General features: G+C 40.8%; 1 long non-coding RNA gene across 1 annotated transcript; it reads right to left on the reverse strand.

Moving 5' to 3' along the window:
- Positions 1 to 4,167: 4,167 nt before the first annotated feature.
- On the reverse strand, positions 4,168 to 10,915 carry LOC148125032 (uncharacterized). Its single transcript, XR_015744663.1, has 2 exons — positions 7,899 to 10,915; positions 4,168 to 4,935 (listed from the first exon to the last, which is right to left on the reverse strand). It is a non-coding gene; the product is annotated as an uncharacterized LOC148125032 (long non-coding RNA).
- Positions 10,916 to 11,140: the final 225 nt, after the last annotated feature.

Here is an 11,140-nt window from a genome sequence, read left to right on the forward strand (position 1 = left end):
TTTCATGGCTTAGGCCAGATATGAATTCATGGTCTCCTGTTTTCTAGTCTGGTGCTTCAACCACTAGACCAAACTGGGAAGAGGAAATTCTGTCTGTCTGTATACATATGTATGGATTTAGGAAGTGGTTTTACCCTTGTCCCCTTCCTGAGGCTGAGGGAGAAGGACTGGCCCAAGGCCACGCAGTTGGTTTTGTGTCTAAGGCAGGTCTACAACCCACATGCACACACAGAGAAGAGGGAATATAAACTGGGTCTGTTGTAGGCATGCTTCTCTTTCCATCTGCCTGAATGATAAAAGAACCATCTCAAAGATGATGGAGAGCATCACTGCTGCTGTTTTATGCTCCACATTTCTCTCACACTATGAAGCCTCTCTGGCTGCCCATATTTCCTGCTCTGAAAAAAGCTAATGAAAAGGATTTGTTAAGTATATCGCCCTAGGAAGTTAGCCTCCATTTCTGGATAAGCGATCACACACTGAAGAATAGGCCAGTCATATGAACCTTGTGGGCAGTTGTAATGCCACCCATGAGAATTTAATAAATGCCAAATTAACTAGTAGCAAGAAATGATAGGAGAATTTTTCTGCAAAAAATTACAAATCACATCAATTTTTTCTCAGGTGAATCTAGTCATTATTTTTGAATGTATCAATTTGCCATGCAAAGTGCCAACTAGCTGTCTCCCCACCCAGCCCCCAGATTAAGTAGATGATTGTTTTGTTCCTATTGGTTAGAATCCATAAATAAAAATAATAGGAGATATGAAAGAATGGAGTCCTATCTAGGTGTCCCCCGCCCCCCAGGTACTGGATATCTAGACTCTGAAAGCTCCAACTGGGGAAGGAGATGGGGGGGGGGGCTTGATTTACTGAATGATATTTATTGTTTTTAAATATATGATAGCTCTGCAGACCCAAGTTCTCCTAAATCCATAAACATCTTTTTTTAACTCACTCAGCTCGGCTTGGTGAGGCCCCTTTCGGCAGTCGTTTATTTAACTTTTTCCACATGTGGAGTCTGTCGCCTCCATGTGATTTCCGGGAAAACACTGGGATGAGGGAAAGAGAATTATTTGGGAATTGTGGGGAGAGGATGGGCTTCATCTTCTGGCTTGCTGGAACAGGCCCACTGCCACTTGCTGGCACAGCCAACAAAATCTTACCCAGCCAAGCCAGCCCTCATTAATCATTCGAACTACTCAACTGCCAGCTCCTTTCAAGATCTTTCAAGAAGTGTTTTCACCCAAAATAGAACTTGAAAACACACAGGGCTCTACTTTCAGGAGCTCATCAATCTGGCTATTATAGAGAGTGTCAAGCAGATCCTGACAGACAAGGGAGCTCTGTTTGAGCAGCCTCCCTCCCCCCCTCCCCAGCTCTTTCTCAACCTGTCATATCAAGAACCTGATCAAATCGGACAGCTTTATTTGTACCTACAGAATAGATAAAAGGGCTGTTCATTGAAACAAATAGAAGGGAGGACAAGGAGAGTGAATCCGGAGACCTCTCACAAGAAGGAACAGGGAAAAGGCATGGAGTCCAGGGCAGGGCAGGACAAGAGGAGGAAGGGTGGGCTGATCCCAACCTTGAAGGCTCACATGACAGCATGTTGTGCTCTCCAGGGATCCCAGTTTAACAGCTGCATGTAATTATAGGGAAGAAATATTTATATAGGGCTCAGGAAAGGGATTTTCATTCTGTCACTGAGCCCTGTTTGTGATGGAAAAGTAACCAGCTCCATCCTTGCCATCTCCAAGGGTTTTAGTTTTCCCCCCAAAAGCAAGTTTAACGAACACTTTGAGGAGCCATTGGCCCTCCAGTGACAATGAATGGACAAGTAACTCCATAAAAGTTGACCTGAACCAGGCACATATGAGCCGTGGTGGTACAATGGTTAGAGTGCAGTATTGCAGGCTACTTCTGCCCACGGCTGCCTGCAATTTGGCAGATCGAATCTCACCAAGCTCAAGGTTGATTCAGCCTTCCCTCCTTCCGAGGTGGGTAAAATGAGGACCAGAATTGTTGGGGGCAATATGCTGGCTCTGTAAACCGCTTAGAGAGGGCACTATAAAGCAGTATATAAGTCTTAAGAGCTATTGCTATTGCTATAACCTCTTACTTCCAACTACCTTGGAAAGAGGACCAATCTTAGACATGCTGTAGATTGGGTCAGTAGGGAAGTGAAGACACTGAATGATGTTTATATAGTTGGGTAATAAAACATCTGCAAGCAAACAACCAAGTTTGGAGAGCACTAATCTTGAGCTACATGTATTCTTTTCTATTGGAAATTCCTTCCCCTCCTCTATGGTCGCTCAGATAAGTTTCTGAAATTCAAGAGCTCCTTGATTTGCAGCTTCATTCTAGTGCAGCTCCAACAGCTGGTGGAGAGGCAAAGCAGCTCAGTTCAAATATTCTCAGAGCTAAGAACCTCTTTGGTGGCTTTGGACAAGGCTTGCTTCATGTAGCTTCAGTTTTAGGGCTTACATTTCAAGAATGTAGTAATGCATTTGTAGCATTCTGAACTTCAGAGAACATGGTTAAGTATGGCTACTGCTATGCTCATTGGGATTTAAAGTTAATGTCTTCTTTTCTCCTCTGTTTCTGTCAAGTTACTCCTTTCCTTAAAGCAAAATTTTTGCAATCATATCATAGTGAAATACTTCATTGCAATAATACATTTTTCTTTCTTTTAAAAAATAGAGAAGGCTTAACTATTTTTTTCTCTCTCACTGAACATTTCTTCTCACTACTTGATTTTTTTTGCAATAAGCCTATATATTGAAAATTAGAGCAAGACTTTTAAAACTTAAAGCTTCTTTTCCAAGGTAAAATCAACTTTCTTGACCAAATTAGTGGTGTATTATAGATTTCAATCTCAGAAATGCTTTTAGAGCTGTTCCTTTTCTGATATTAATGGTATTCAAAACCTTGCTAAACATTATGATCTGGGAGAAACATCCATATCGATTCAGATACCATATGCCTTTTGTGTAGAACATTGAATGACAACTCAAACAGCAACTATAATAAATTGTGGGGGGAAAAACATTTCAAACATTGCTTTCCTGTAGAAGAATTTTCCTTGCCAGTCTATAGTAAAAGGCTTGGCAAATGTGAAGATAGAACTAACCTATGTGACCCCACAATCTTTTCTCAGTCTTCACAAGAGGAATGTTTTTATGCACTATAGATCATTGATGCCCCTCATGAAGGATAGAGTGAACAGCAATGAAGATAACATTTACAGGATACTTCTATTGATGATGGTGGATCAAGTTGTCTGAATAAATGTTTCATGTTTAAAATGAGTGTATTTTCTTTGATGGGAGGCAGCAGCTTCTGGTGGAGATGGGTTTTCTTCTAAGGCCAGATTGTGAGGGCACACATTGGGAATGTTTGAAACAAGAGGTTGGGTTACATGCCTTTTTCCTTGGAAGTAACCTTCTGAGGCTATATGCCAATAATAGGCAGGCTTAACAAACACTGGGTGAGGCTTAGATGGGGCTAGAGAAGCAAAAATGGCTCGATTGTCTCCATTTCTGATATCCTTTTCATCTATCATCTTGACAGTCATTACTTTCCATGTTTCTGCCTCCCTCAGACCAGTCTGCTTACAATAGATCCTTTTTGAATTAAGGCTTGCAATTTTCTTTTGAAATTAGAAAAAAGGAATCACTGGCAAAAGTTTATAATTTGCTCATCCCTGGGTTACAGAGATGTTTGATCTAGAATAGAATAGTGTAGAATAGAATAGAATAGAATAGAATAGAATAGAATAGAATAGAATAGAATAGAATAGAATAGATTTATTGGCCAAGTGTGATTGGACACACAGGAATTTGTCTTGGTGCATATGCTCTCAGTGTACATAAAAGAAAAGATACATTCGTCAAAGAGTCAAGAATCCTAAGGTACTAGTTGAACAAAGCTCTCCTCATGTTCTAAGATTGCTTGTAGTAGACAAGTTTCCTTGTTCTATAACTTGACACAGTACCAAACTGTTACAGGGGAGCATTAGGTCTGTCTAGCATGTGATATTTCTACAAGGTTATAGTGAGTCTCCATGAACACAGGTCAATATTCTATAGGATCTAAGCATGCTTCTTAGAACAATTGTCAGACATTCTGCATGACAGAGGTCTGTAAAAATGCTAACATGGAGGAAGTGAAAGAATATTTACTGTTTTTAGGACTATTTAAGATATCTATAGAATTCATAATAAAAAAAATAGTAATGGCCACCTAGGGAGCAAAACATGACGTCTAAGAAATGGATGGATGGGTGTCCAGATGGATTAGGTGTTAACTGATCTTGATTCCTTTTCAGCTCTATTCCTCCCAAAGTAGATTAATTTAAGCTCTACTAGTAAACCTGTAGCAGATGCCTGGCCATATTGTTCAAAACCCAAACGTTGTGGGGGGTACTAATGGTACAATATAAAATTTTATTGTTTAGAGGGGGGAGGAAGTGAGAGGATGAAAGAACCCTGCCAAGTAAAACTTTATAGAATATGTAGATTCCAGTTTGTGGCTTGCAGCAGTTTTAAATCCTCTTGATACTACCCTACTCATTTGTCAAAATATTGAAGTGATACATCCTTCCCTACTCTCTCCCCTCTCCCCTATTCCAGAAGAAGACATTTGTGGTTATTTCTGCTCTGCCAGCTATTAAAACCACTTGTACAATCCGTGTTGAATGAAAAATCAGTGTGCGGCTATGAAACAAAGTTCTTAGTTTACACTGGAGACATTTGCTTTCCTTCTTCTTTAGCATCTAACCCTTCTTCAGTCTGTTCCTCAGTCTCAAATGGTGTCCTTGAGAGCATGGAGGATTAAGGAAACCATGGTGGTTTTAGCAGGAAGAAGTATGGGCTACTTCCAGATGTATAGCTCCAAAGGACACTAGGCTTCCATTCTTTTTCTGTTTAACTGGGAAAAGAAGAAATGAGAAAAAAACTGGAAAATTACAAACAAAAATGGTTGTCTGGAATGGGTATAGTTTTTCAGGAACAAGGGGAGTTCATTATAAAAAAATCCCATCTGGGAGCAGCCATATCTATAATATAATTAACAGCCACGGACTCTGGTGATTGGATTCACATCATGCACTAAACTATATTTTGTTTTAGCCATGACTTGAGTAAATCACAAGCGGTGGCTTCCCAAGCCATAAATCATGGTTTGTAGATTGTAAAAGCCATGGGTTTTAATCAGGATTTTTGGACAAAGCCAAAGTGGCTGGATTGGTCCCTCATGATCAGCCATCAATTGTGGTTTATAAGGCACAGTTGTTGGATCCACATAAGCTGCTGAACTAAATCTAAATTTGACACAGTATGATTTAACTCAAGTTTGTATTTAGCCACCTGGACACTAGCCATTTCTAAGTCAGACATTTGGAGTAGTATATAAATTTGGTCAAATAAGTAACCTCACTCGGTAAAGGAGTTCCTGCAGATTTTACTCCACTAGTTGTTGCTGACTCTAGGTGGTGGTACTCATCTCCGTTTCAGGGTCATTGAGCTAGCACTGTCCAAAGACATTTTCACAGTCATATGGCCAGCATGATGTCACAGAACACTGTTACCTTCCCATCAAAATGTTACCTATTTATTTGCTTTTGAACTGCTAGGTTGACAGGAACTGAGGCAAGGATGGAGCTCACCCTGTCATGTGGCATTCAAGTCCCAAACCTGGGCTGCTGGCTTTCCAGCCAACAAGCCCAGTGTCTTTAACCGCTGAGCTACTGCGCCACCCCAGATGACCCCACTAGTGTCTTATAGTCAGCCAATCCTCACTGACAAGACAGAAAGTTTGGCCTCACTGTTGTTATTTTGGAAAATGGTGCTGGCTTCTGAAAGATCCTTTAAGTTATTAATGGGAAAATGCACTCTTGATTTTACTGAGTGATTACGGTACATCCTTCACTTCTTCCAGACTGTTCAATGATGCAAAGGCAGATTAAAAAAATTAAAGTTATAGTATATGCATACTTTGCATATACTATACAGATTATAAATGTTCATCTATACCCATAAAGAAGCAAAGATGATTTTCTTGCAAATCTTTGTCCACTTTTGATCAGAAATGCAATACATTTCACCAGAGCAAGTATAACTTATGATCAAGTGATTTGTGTGCCTGGTTATTCTCTCCATGTACTGCTAATAGCTCTGATCACATATCTCATGAAGACATAATGCGTTTTTTAAAGTGGATTTGCTACTTTGCTTCCATGTGGTGTGCACAGTACTGATGCAAACAGAAGATGGAAAGCATCTAAACTGAGCCATATCATTTTATAAACAATTGTTCCTAGATAAATATGTTGCATAACACTGCCCCATGATTTATTTAATAAACCATGATTTGATAAACCCTAGCTTGGTATACAGTATGACTTACTGGAGAAAAAAAATGGAAGCTGAGGATGATTCTTTCTGGGAATCAAGTTAAAGAAACAGCCTTTCTAAATGAAGAGGTCTGCTAAATGTTTCCAGGAGATGTTCTTTGGGGGGAAGAAAATGATGTCTCTCTAGCTATTTGTCATGATGTTAAACAGAGGGCTGACTGCTGATCATACATCATCAAGGACCATCTTACACTAAACAATAGGTCTGGCTGAAAACTGACATCAACAGAGCCCTCTAGAAAATCACCATGGCATAGATCTGTCCAGGCCATTGTCTCAGATGAACGTTTTGGAAAAAGAGAAATTTTCTTCAATGCTTGTAATGTGGAATCCATACAAGGAGAGCATGAATGTGACATAAAACAGATAACCACAAGCAGTTCCGGATTGCAGTTCAGTGGGGAGCATATGTTTTGCATGCAGAAAATTCCAAATTTAAATACTTTGCATCCAAGTAGAGCTCAGAGTAACTGAATTACAGAGTTGGAAGGTTTTCTAATCCAGTGGTTGCCAACCAGTGGGTCAGGGACCACTGGTGGTCCATGAAAATTTTTTGGTGGTCCGCAGAGAAATGTTATCCCCAGAGCACCCCCAAAGTAATTAATCCAGGCCGCCCACATGGCCCACAGGAAGTCTTGCGTCGCTTGCATTGCAAACAACATGGGGGGGGGGGGGAACTTGCCCAAGTGCCTCACCTGGCCACTAGGCTGCTTCTTTCCGCTTCTGCTTTTGGCTGCACACAAGGAAAGCAGCAAAAGTCTTCCTTTCTCTCCCCCAAACTCCACCAGAAATGAGTCTTTAGGACCCTGCAAGGCATCCTGCTCCAAGAGGCTGCGCCGGTGCAATAAGTCTCACAAAGATTCATTTCTGATGGAGTTTGGGGGAGAAAAGAAAGACTTCTGCTGCTTCTGCTGCTTTCCTTGCATGAAGCCAAAAGTCTCTCTCTCTCTCTCTTCCCCTGAGAATGGAATTGGAGATGGTATCCTGCGATCCCAAATAAAGAATGATCGATTGGTAGGAAAACAGGGTGGAGAATTTTGCTGCAAACTTTGGGGGGGATTTTCCCAGGGTCTCTGGTCCGCAGGATTTAAAATTATGAGTTTGGTGGTCCCTGAGGTCCAAAAGGTTGGCAACCACTGTTCTAATCCAACCCCCTGCTCAAGCAGGAGATTCTAAACCAGGGGTATTAAACGGTGATGTCACATGACATATTGGGACTTTTCCCCCCTTTGCTATACCGGGCATAGGTGTGAGCAGAGTGTGATGCATCTGGCCCATGGGCTGAGAGTTTGACAGCCCTACTCTATACCATTTTAGACAAATGCCCATTCAGTTTCGTCTTAAAAACCTTCAGTGATGGAGCACCCACTACTTCTGTATGCAAGCCCTTCCACTGGTTAGTTGTTCTGTCAGGAAATTTCTCTTTAGTTCTATGCTGCTTCTCTCCTTGATAGTTTCCATCTATTGTTTCTTGTCTTACCTCTTGGTGCCTGGAAAATAGGTTAACCCACTCTTCTATGTCGCAGCCCCTCCTTTGTGGCAGTTGATGGACTCTTCTCTGAAAACCTTGAAGAGTTGCTGATCACCTATTGTATTTGACCATGGATGGAATTCTCCAACTCATCAGGATAATGGTTGGCTGAGATATTCTGGGGGTTCATCTCTATCATGGATGACTGAATTAGACTAAATTGGAGCTGAACAAAAATAAAAGTCTGACTTGATGTATAAGTTACAAGTATACTGCATATCATGGAAATGGAGAAAGAACTTAAGAAATGAAGACAACTATACAGTACTCTATTTATATTCACATTTTTATCTCCTCTTCTTTCAAGGAAGGGTCTAGGATAACTTGCTGCGGCCAACTTGCCAACTTACCATGGCCAACTCACCACCCGCCAACTTGCCATGGAACAAGAGTTACGCTAATATCGAAAAAACAGATAGAATCATTAAAGAAAGGATGCAAATGGAGGGACAAAATGAAATGTGAATGACAAAAATTAAAATAAATTTTAATTATTTTAAATAATGAAAGTGAATTGTTCCGTAGCGAGTTAGCCATGATGAGTTGACTACAGCAAGTTGTCCAGGGCAAGTTGTCCCATTATACCCAAGGAAGGAATAATGGGGAGCAGGGTTCTTTATTTCAGTCCCTGAATACAGGTAGTCCTCGACTTACAATTCATTTAGTGTCAGTTCAAAGTGAAAAAAGTGACTTAGGACCATTTTTCAGAGTTATAACCTTTGCAGCATCCCCATGATCATGTGATCAAAATTCAGATGACTGGCAACTGACTCACCTATGACCATTGCTATGTTGCAGGGTCACGTGATTCCATTTTACAACCTTCTGACCAGCAAAGACAGTGGGGAAGCCAGATTCACTTAACAGCCATGTTACTAACTTAACAACTGCAGTAATTCACTTAACAAATTGTGACAACCAAGGTTGTAAAATGGGGCAAAGCTCACTTAACTAATGTCTCACTCAACAATATAAATTTTGGGCTCAATTGTGGTTGTAAGTCAATGATTACCTGTATTGTCTTCCCAAAACTCCTGTGATTGTGGTTTATTAGATGACCCTTGAGCCAATTCTGGGCTGGAGACTCACGCCCTATTAAGCTGTGTTTTCTTTCATCCTTGATTTGCTTGATGAAAACAACCAGCTAGATTCACAACAGTGTGATGGACACAAGTTATCAATTTCTTTCTGCTTAATCTTTCCCATACTGGGAAAAAGAAATAAAGGTGGAGGGAAAAAGAAAGACTTCAGAAGGAAGGCAATAATTAGAGATGATAAATAATAAATAAATATGGCACTCAAAAGCCAAAATCTGTGATACTTCAATGGAGTTTCAGAGGAAAAGCTTCCACTTCAATGCCTGATAGGCACCATTCAGTCCCTATTAGTGCACCTCTTTTTTTCCACCCAGATCTGCTATTTTTGCACCAGCATCTGCCTTCTTCTTGGCTAGAGCAGAATTCATCCTTCATGGACTACAGATCTTTGATGCTCTTTGTATTTCCCGAGATTTCTTTGTGGACATCTCCACTGCAGCTTTTCTCTGTGTGATGGATTAACTGGGAGATTTAGCAAAGGGCTTGCACCTTGAGAGAACAGCTTGTGCATGACAGAACCCAACACGTTTCTTTTTTCTAGCCCAAACGTATAATGTCGCCTTTGTTAAGTCTGGCTGAGTTGAAGCCAAACGGGGGTAAAAAAGAAAATTAAAAAAGCAGAATTGCCTTTTCTGCAATTCCCTAGGACCACAAAACGCTTTCATATTTTTCTGCTTGGGTATCAAAATAATCCTAATCGTAATCAGCAACAGTAATGAAGTGCCTTGATTTTCCTCATTCCTCTCTTGCATCCTCATGCAATTGGGGCAGGGAAACGTATCCCTATACAGACATACACAGAGGCCTGAGCTGTGGCTGCGATAAATCAAAGGGAAACAGAGCCTGCCAGTTAGACTAAACAAGTGCATTTGCAAAGCTTGCTAGCCCTCATTAATCATCCTGACAGCTCTAAAAACACATTTCCCCTTTAATGACTGTATTTGGATAATCAGTGCTTTTTCCTTCTGGGTGAGGGTTTGAAGAAGGGACAGCTGGTGCTATTGCAGCCATTCACAGGAGGGGTGTGTGTGAGAGAAACGGGGTCAACCAGGAGTCAACCACAAAAGGCCTTTTGCAGTCGTGGTCCAGAACTCGGACGGGTTGTTTGGCCGTCAGAAGATCAGCAGTTCTTTGCCAAGAGCTGGAACACGGAGAATGTGCCATGTCCCTCTGAGCTGTCCAAACAACTGCCCCCAAAAGAAACAAAGACATACAAAAATGAAATTATATAAAAAGTCTCTGGTAGATTGGAGGAACCTCTGTTTGAATTTAAGTTAGAGGTACTCAAAGTGAGGTTCCCAGCCTGAAAGTGCAGGCGCATCTTCTGGAGAAAGAATTCCAAATGCTGGTCCATATTGTATCAGCAAAAGGGAGAAATGAGTCAAAACATCTGCACTTCATTTGAATTAAGGTGAAGCATAAGCAGAGTGGTCTGGAATGTATAGGTAGTACATTCTTAAAACCACAATTGATTTAGGACCACAATTGGGATCAGAATCTTTGTTGCTAAGCAAGGTGGTCCATTATTATGATCTTTTTTTTTAAAAAAAAGTGAATCACATGGTCATTAAGCAAATCTGGCTTCCCCCATTGACTTTGCTTGTCAAAAGCTAGATGGGAAGATTACATATGGTGATCACACGACCCCTGGACAATGCAAGTTTCATAAATATATGCCAGATGCCAAGGACCTGAGTTTTGATCATGGGTCTGTGGAGTAACTGCAATAATAAGTGTGAGAGCCAGCAGTAGGTAATACGTTGTTACTTTGAATGGTCAGTAAATGAATGGTTGTAAGTCAAGACCTATCTGTAGTTTGTGCCATGGCTTCACTTACTGCTTTGTGGAGTGACAGTACTTGGATGGCAGAGGTAGATAGATAGATAGATAGATAGATAGATAGATAGATAGATAGATAGATAGATAGATAGATAGATCAGGCGTTTTTAAAATAACAAGTGAGGGGAATCCTTGTCTTGTCAGCAAGGATTGGCTGTTATGAAGAAATTATAAATCACCAGTGGGGTCACTTATTTAACTAAATTTATATGCCACTCCAAACATGTCTGACACAGAAATGGCCAGTGCCCAGGT

The sequence above is a fragment of the Pseudonaja textilis genome, chromosome 9, assembly GCF_049901715.1.
Source record: "Pseudonaja textilis isolate UNSWEBS1 chromosome 9, rPseTex1.2, whole genome shotgun sequence".
Classification (NCBI taxonomy): domain Eukaryota; kingdom Metazoa; phylum Chordata; class Lepidosauria; order Squamata; family Elapidae; genus Pseudonaja; species Pseudonaja textilis.